Below are 8,771 nucleotides of genomic sequence, written 5' to 3'. Positions count from 1 at the left end.
GTCACTGTAGTATTCCTTGCTGCCTTCAAATCTTCAAATGAGGTGGTCTTTTTCAAAGTACAGATCTTAAAGTTGGAAGAATTCAACACTTGGACATTAAGCTCCTTAGGATTATCAAACCAAACTATCTCACCCTGCTGTACCAATTTGACTGGGTCTACCTATATCAACTTCGGCTTGTCTGTCAGAATCAGCTGCATCTTTTTGTTGTAAAGTTTCCGGATTTTCTTAACTAATGAAACCATCACAATGAACTCCCCTGGATCTAGAAATTTCTCCCATTTAGAGTCAAAAGCATTGATAGTATAAAATTTAGCCTTGTGCTCCTAATTCTCTACTGTCACTGATTTTCTTTTGGATGAAGGATTCGATGAAGATATAATTCCTACAGGGACTCTGTTTTTTATGCATAGAACCTACCTAGAAATCAAAGCTGCAATGTGGGCACTAACAACTTTATCTCTCAATGGATCCACAATAACATCAGAGATATTCTAGATTGAGGCAGCGCATATTATAGAACTCAAAAGGCTCGGCAAAATATCCTTTAAAACAATCACGTGAATAAGACAACAAATTGCTGAAGTTCACACTGAAGTTCAGTACTTTGCATCTCCATTTGAAGTAGCATCTCCATCTTTGCATGTTAATACTTTCCTAACTGCATTTGCGAGGTCTGTCACGTGACTGTCATTGCAACCTATCTCAAGTAGAGCTGTCTCTAGTTGAAAGAGATATTCAATGTTAGGCCTGGAAAGACTCACAGCTCCAACAATTTGATGAGCCATCATTTCCAATGGTGCAGGGTCCAGGTAATTTTTATTCGAATTCTTGTCTGTTGATACAATGTACACAAGGACTCCAGATATAGCTGGCTCTGTTGAATCCCTTTCAAAATAAAAATCAACGTAGGCCTTTTGGTCATATTCCTTCTCTCTCACTTCTAAATAAGATAAAGCAATATCTTCAGCTTCCTGTCCAGAAACCCTGTAAGCAACGCCCCAACTGGTGTGGTCATCGTGAGGCTCGAGTGTAACAGTCCTGCCGGGATTGGCAAGGGTTCCTCTATGGTATATGCTCCCTTGATGGAAAAGACGACGGTAGCCTTTGATGAAAGCGCCATCCTTCTTTTATTTCTATTTAATGCGCACTCACCCTTTTAACGATGCCAGCTCTTGTGCCACTAAAAATGGCGGCCTTGTAGCATATAACACTACTCGACTACCCCTTTTCCGGCAAGGAAAAACAAATATCAACCAGGTGTCTCTGTCTTTCATCGGTGGCAGAGCAAATGAACGAACAGCTAATATCTTCGTTTGCCACATCTCTATCCCGGTGTCATTAATCATGGCGACCCTTTTCATACATATAAAAGCGATAAAGCATGCAACCGCTCTTGCTCTACGATAACATCGGCTTCATCATCCACGTATTTAATATTGGATCATAACTGTATGCATCTGCTGAAGCCTCTGCTGAGTAGCCATTATCAACCAACCCACCAATGACCATTAGTTTTTCATCTATCACAGCAAACCCAAAAGCTCTCTTCAAAGGACCAGGCATGGATGGAAGAAATTTCCATTTACCACGGGCAGAATCAAGAACTTGCCACTGCATTTTGCCACTACATGAATCTGCAGTCAGCACATAAAACCATTCTTCAAGGGTGCCAGCTAGTTTTCTTGCCACATAAAATTCATTGCTCAGAATGAAACTCCTCCATGCTTTCGAAACAAATCTCAGTGATTGAAAATCTGAGCGAGGTATTAGTGCAAGACAATACTTGGTAACATCATCAGGAAGGCCTGGCAAAAGAGCAGATTCATAATCACGATCATTACATAGAATACTTTTTGATATACATTCCTGCTGAGCTGAGGACCTGACACGGGCTCTAATGGCTTCTTTCTTTGTGAATGCCTTCACTATTGGAAAGGCTTTAGTCAGTGGCAGGGTTTTCAAAATATTGCCAAAATCAGCATCAATGGCGTCTTTCTCAACTATCAGATCACTTTTAGATGAATCCATGCGTTCTTTTTGTGGCCATACTACATTTTCAACTGAGCATGGCAATTTGGTAGGTACAGCACCATTCATTAAAATGGTTCTTCCAGTATCATGAGCTGTCCCCATAGGGCAAAATCTTGCAAGAGGGAACATTTATCCAAGTCCTGTGACAGCCAAATATCCCCGATTGCCTGATTTTTATATGGTGACCAGTTGCTCTCTAAATAATCAGACACAATGTCAGCACGAGCTGCTGTGCCAAATGGGGTATCATAGAGGTTCAAAATACCCTTCACTCATGGGAATTTTGGGGAACCAAAGTTTACAAGATGATGAAATATTGACTAGTACCTTTATATCTGCTAAAACTCTTTCGGGTTTGTATTGGTTAGGAGTCAATGCCATTCCAAGAACGATACTCAACCTGCCAGTTCTAAAAATGACAGTAAGAAGGTTCGGGTTGAAAATTACAAGAAAAATTGTTGGAAGCGCACATTTCCTTGCTATCTGAATTGAACAGGGCAGATTTCAGGAGCCCATCAACTCCAACTGATACCATGAAACTTTCTATAAGAATGGCAAATTTACATAGCCCTTGTTGTTCGTTGTGTCTTCCCTGTTTTGTAAAATCCATAAATCAGAGCATTGTATGCAAACAATATCAAAGTTATATCCTTTAGTCAACACTAGACCTTTAAGCACCTCAACCTCATTCCCAGTAGTTGTAGCCAGTATACCATAGGCGTGCTTAGAATTTGGGCCTTCACTGAAAACTTAGAGCAAATCCCTAATTTCGTAGCGCAGCCAGTGCAAAGTCAGTGCTTTTGCTACGAAATCACTAAAATAGATGGCGCTGCGAAACTGCTAAAAGAATTCAGGCGCTGCGAAAACACCCGGTCTTTAAGCTAGACCAAAAATTTTGACAACAGCATTTTCAGTGATAACACCAGCCAAACTCCCCACCTGACAATCTCTTTTGCCTAGATCAACCCGCCAAAATGTGCCTTAAGGACAAAAACAAGGGCTGCGCCTAGTCTTCCCCCCACAGAATAAGTAAAATAACATTAAAAGTAGTGGTATTTCACTTGCACCGAAAGTGACTCCCACTTATTCTACACCTCTCAAGTCATTTCAGAAAGTTAGACTAGAGTCAAGCTCAATAGGGTCTTCTTTCCCTAGTGATTCTGCCAAGCCCGTTCCCTTGGGTATGGTTTCGCTAGATAGTAGATAGGGATAGTGGGAATCTTGTTAATCCATTCATGCATGTCACAAATTAGATGACCATGTCATTAATGTGATGTCAGAAATCACATTGTGTCAGCATCCACATGGATCATTGCAATGCTTTGTTTTAATTAAATAGTCAGATTCCCCTTGTCTGTACTAGTTTTTATTAACTATTTGTCACCTAGGGAAAATCCCCTAGTAGGGGGAATTCTACACCCATAGCCCAATCAGCACGTGACTACCCACTCTTGCCACGAGAGTAGCTCGGGCATACTACCAACAACCCACAAGTTGAGGGCACAGACCCCTAGGCCCAGCCCTTCGAGCCAATCCTTTTTGTGAAGTTACAGATCCATTTTTCCGACTTCCCTTACCTACATTGTTCTATTAACCAAAGGCATTTCATCTTAGAGACCTGATGCGGTTATGAGTACGACTACACATGAACGATACTCGGTCCTCCAGATTTTCAAGGGCCATTGAGGGTGCACCGGACACCGCAAAACATGTTGTGCTCTTCCAAGTACTAGACCCATCTCTGGGTGAACCAATTATAGGGTGGGAAAGATGCTAAAAATAAAATATAACTCTTCCTAGGGCCCCCGATGATGTCTCTAGATTTCCTAACGTTGTTGCCCATCACCACGTCACGATTCAAGAATATTAACTTGATTCCCTTTTGATTCTCATGTAGAGTGCACCCTTGATATAAGGCTTCCACATCTCTCAAGATCGACTAACCCATGTCCAAGTGTTGTTCACATGGATCCTTTCCCCACTTCAGTCTTCAAAGTTCTCATTTGAATATTTGCTACTACCACCAAGATCTACACCGAGGGCTGATCCACCCAAGTGCACAGCTGAGGTTTCTCAATGACCCCTGCATCCTCATACTCATCGAAGCGAGGCAATTTCTCCAACAATTGAGTATAGGTTGCGCGCTTCAGTACCATCCATTTCTGGGTCTATTTTATTCGGCACGTGAGTTGTTACACACTCAGTGGATTTCGACTTCCATGACCACTATCCTACTGTCTTAATCAACCAACACCCTTTGTGGGATCTAAGTTAGCATGCAACTTAGCACTGTAAATCGACTTTTAGTTCATCCCACATCACCAGTTTTTCTTACCAAAAATGGCCCACTTGGAGCTCTCGATTCCATGGCACAACTCAATGGAGTAGCCACACCCTCTTACCTATTTAAATTTTGATAATAGGTCAACGTCGTTACGCCCTCGATGCCTCTAATCATTTGCTTTATCCGATAAAACTCACGCGTGAGCTCCAGCTATCCTGAGGTAAAATTCAGAGGAAACTATATACTAGATGGTTCAATTAGTCTTTCGCCCTTATACCCAAGTGAGACGAATTACTTGCACATTAGTATTGCTACAAGCCTCCATCAAAATTTCCTTTGGCTTTTCCCTACTCAGGCATAGTTCACCATCTTTCGGGTGCCAACAGGTGTGTTCAAACTTGAACCCTTCACATAAGGTCAAGGTTGATTAACGATGCACCCCCCAGAGAGTGGATCTCACCCATTAACTTCCTTGCACCTCACAGGTTTTCAAACCCGCCGACTCACACAAATGTTAGGCTCCTTGGTCTGTGTTTCAAGATAGGTCGAATGGAAAGCCCGCCAACCAACACCATCAGCGCGCACGTGCACACGGCCCTCCAGAAGGGCACATGCTTTGTTCCTCAACCACCGAAATAGAAAATCAATAGGTAGTAATCCACCTGCGCTTTTGGCAATGCAGTAGCTATTGTTGGTTTGCACGTCAAGTCAAGCGCTGGACCAACCTGAGCCATTCGACATCTAACTAAGATGCATCGACAGCCTCCATCCGCTTCCCTCTTGGAAATTTCAAGAACTCCTTAACTGTCTTTTCAAAGCCCTTTTCATCTTTCCCTCATGATACTTATTCGATATCAGTCTCTTGCCCATATTTAGCCTTGGATGAATTTACCACCCAATTAGGGTTGCATTCCCAAACAACGAGATTCGTTGAAAACACCTTGTGATGTGGCAGGATCCCGACCTGAAGGTGCTATCACCCTCTTAGGTGACTCCTTCCAAGGGACTTGGCATAGGTCCGGTGCTGAGGATGCTTGTACAGACTACAATTTAGGTGATGCTACTTCCCAATTTTCATGCTGGGCTCTTAACGGTTCGCTCGCCACTACCAGGAGAATCCTTGTAAGTTTCTTGTCCTCCACTTAATTATATGCTTAAACTTAGTGGGTGTTTTCACCCGAGTTGATGTCTCTAGTTGGAGGAAAATCTTCCCTACCCGATGGGAGGACAAGAGAGAGCAAATAAATTTCGAGTGATGCCACACAAAGGCCATATCAGCTAACGCTGACTGCCGATCAAAGGGGACAATATCACTGCTTGCCGACACATGCCATGAAACATTGCTTGAGGTATTTCAGCCAACCCCACCACATTATGCTCGGACGACCAACTCTGTTGCTCCCTAATATATTGCAGGGAGCATGTTTGAATGGGCTGTGACACCTAGATAGGCGTGCCCTCGACCGAGGCCTCAAGCTAAAATTGCATTCAAAAACTCAATGATTCACGAGATTCTACAATTCACACTAAGTATTTCATTTCACTACATTGTTCATCATAATAAGGGCTGATATATCTGTTGCCAAGAGTAATTTCCATGTATTACTGATAAATCTGCCACAACACTGAATAGGGGCACCCCCCACAACAAATGTAAGGCTAAGGGCCAAAAGAAGGAAAGGAAGAAAAACACATGAAAGAAAGAGAAACAAATTTGTTTACCTACTCACAGGAGAAGGCTCAAACAGAGAACAATCTTCTCAAGCTCCATGCCCTCGTAAAAAGGGGGGAAATGCATGCAACAACAATCAAGAAGGACTAGGGTCACCACCCTGGGAGCTCACACTGATTTTAATCCTTCCCGAACACTAGTCCACAAGAGTTACCCCTTTTCTCTATAAAGCTAGGGACCAAAAGGAAGGAGGGAAGAAAACAAGGTGAAAGAAATAGAGATCAAATGTGGCTACGAGCTCACAAGGGGGGGCTCAAACAAAGCACAAGCCTTCCAAGCCCCATGCCTTCGCAAAAAGGAGGCACTTGAAGGGGATGATGATAGAGAAGGACTAGGGTGGCAACCCCGAGAGCTTGAACTTCATTTCGTCCTTCCTGAACACCAATTCACAACAATCCCACCTTTTCTCCATAAATCTAGGGGTGAAAAGGTAGAAGGGAGGAAAACGACATGAAAGAAAGAGATACCAAATGTGGCTACCAACTCACAAGGGGAGGCTAAAATAGAGAACAAGCTTCCCCAACACCATGCCTTCATAAAAAGGGGGGAACTAGAGGGGATGATGATCAAGAAGGACTATGGTGGCCAGCCCGAGAGCTCACACTGTGTTTCGTCCTTCCTGAACACCAATCCACAACAATCCCACCTTTTCTCCATAAATCTAGGGGCCAAAAGGAAGAAGGGAAGAAAACAACATGAAAGAAAGAGATATCAAACATGGCTACCAGCTCACAAGGGGAGGCTCGAATAGAGAACAAGCCTCCCCAACCCCATGCGCTCGCAAAAATGGGGGAACTGCAGGCGACGACGATCAAGAAGGACTAGGGTGGCCACCTCCAGAAACTTGCACTGATTTTTGTCCTTCCTAAACACCAATCCACAACAATGACACCTTTTCTCCATAAATTTAGGGGACATAAGGAAGAAGGGAAGCAAACAACATGAAAGAAAGAGATATCAAATGTGTCTATCCACTCACAAGGGGAGGCTCAAACAGAGAACAAGCTTCCCAAACTCTGTGCCTTCGCAAAAAAGGGGGATTTGCAAGGGATGATGATTAAGGAGGACTAGGGTGGCTACCCTAGGAACTCACACTTCTTTCCATCCTTCTCGAACACCAATCCACAACAATCCCACCTTTTCTTCGTAAAGCTAGGGGAAAAAGGAAGAAGGGAAGAAAAAAAACACAAAAGAAACAAAAATCCCAAGAAAAGAGAGAGGCTCAACAACATGACGAGGAGAAAGAAATAAAAAAAGGTACACAATCGAAGCATCCCACCTCCTCACACCCTCCCACATACATTATGGCACAACACTCTTTCTATCTTATAACATATCAAACAACAATAAAAAAAACCAAGCAAATAAATCACAACCTAAACTTTACCACTAGAAAAGACGAGGACCACAATGAGACCAATGTCTGGACCACATTACTGAGAGATGGACAACTCCCCAACCTGGAACAATGTTGCAAATGAAAAATACACTAATAGCAAACGGACCCCACTATTTTACCCCTCTGTGTACAAAGCATCCAACAACCTTTCCAGCGAGAAAGTCAAGGGGGGTCAAGAATCACACTCCAAAGAGGAGTTGTCACGGGATGACAATAAATGCTGGAGAAAGCCATGGGCCACAAATATATTGATGGTTCAAGGCCAATAAAGAGAGGGATGTCCACAAAGTGAACAACATGAAACCAAGAAATGACCAAGTCACATAAAAAACCCACAATCCAAAGGGAGAAACAAAGACACAACCCGCTACTTCTCTCCTTAGAATGGGAGTGTCTCACGAGAGGAGGAATTCCCTTAACAAAAAAGGAATGAGATAATAATTCAACTTCATGCCCATTGGCGAGCAAAATTGCAATCTCGATGGAGCTCAGACTAAGGGAGGGGTTTTCATTACCTGGACACCCAACCCTTCTGCGAGGGCATATCGAGGAATGGTCGAGATGGCTAAGGTGGCTTTCCTAATGGGTTGAACCACTCTTCATCCATCCCATATTGAACCCAACATGGTAATTTCCCCTCACGAAAGCTTTGAGGTACCAGGTGCGTGCGGAACCACTCCCTTGACCCAACCACCAACAAAAAATCTCACCCAAGCAACACATAAACCAACACCACCTTTTCGAGGCAAATAACTATGGAGCCTCACACCCTTGGCCCATGACTTCCAACGAATAAAAGACTGAGCATCACTACTATGAATGAGTCTAAGTTTATCCATCGTATTACCCAAGCACATTAACTACAGCAACCATGCCCCGTCAAATAGATCATCGGAGAGGGATCCCAAAAAACAAGCTTCCAAAACGCCTACAGAAACACATTGGGGGAAAGAAAAACAAAGGATGGGTGGTGTTATCACAAAACCTAACCCTGATAGGTTGCTGATTAGGAAGACCTTGAATAATTGTTTCAAACCAACTTATGGTTAAGGTTTAGTATCCTCAACCTGAGAGGGCTCTCTCACTAGGTTAAAGATTTTAGTAAAAGATTAAATGGCTAACTCTATAAAACAAATGAAGTAGTGTGAATGGTTGAAACACAATCAATAAACATACATTGGGCGTATGGAGTCAGAAAATGTTTAATATGACAACAATATTAGCTTAACATGGAAGTCAAGGCATCAAGAGTTCAATATATCAGTTAACACATAAGAACATGTAGGAAACACAGTCTACAAATGCATGAAGGAAGTTAGAGC

The 8,771-nt window shown here is 42.8% G+C and overlaps 2 pseudogenes; both read right to left on the bottom strand.

Moving 5' to 3' along the window:
• Positions 1-3,626: 3,626 nt before the first annotated feature.
• On the bottom strand, positions 3,627-5,486 carry LOC149157462 (25S ribosomal RNA; annotated as a pseudogene).
• Positions 5,487-5,755: 269 nt separating this feature from the next.
• LOC149157461 (5.8S ribosomal RNA) lies at positions 5,756-5,909 on the bottom strand (annotated as a pseudogene).
• Positions 5,910-8,771: the final 2,862 nt, after the last annotated feature.

The sequence above is a fragment of the Pinus tabuliformis genome, chromosome 5_2, assembly GCF_031772625.1.
Source record: "Pinus tabuliformis cultivar Carrire ecotype Pingquan chromosome 5_2, CPIR1, whole genome shotgun sequence".
NCBI lineage: Eukaryota > Viridiplantae > Streptophyta > Pinopsida > Pinales > Pinaceae > Pinus > Pinus tabuliformis.
The sequence above is the reverse complement of the archived record's forward strand: the minus strand, read 5'-3'. Positions and strand labels throughout refer to the sequence as shown.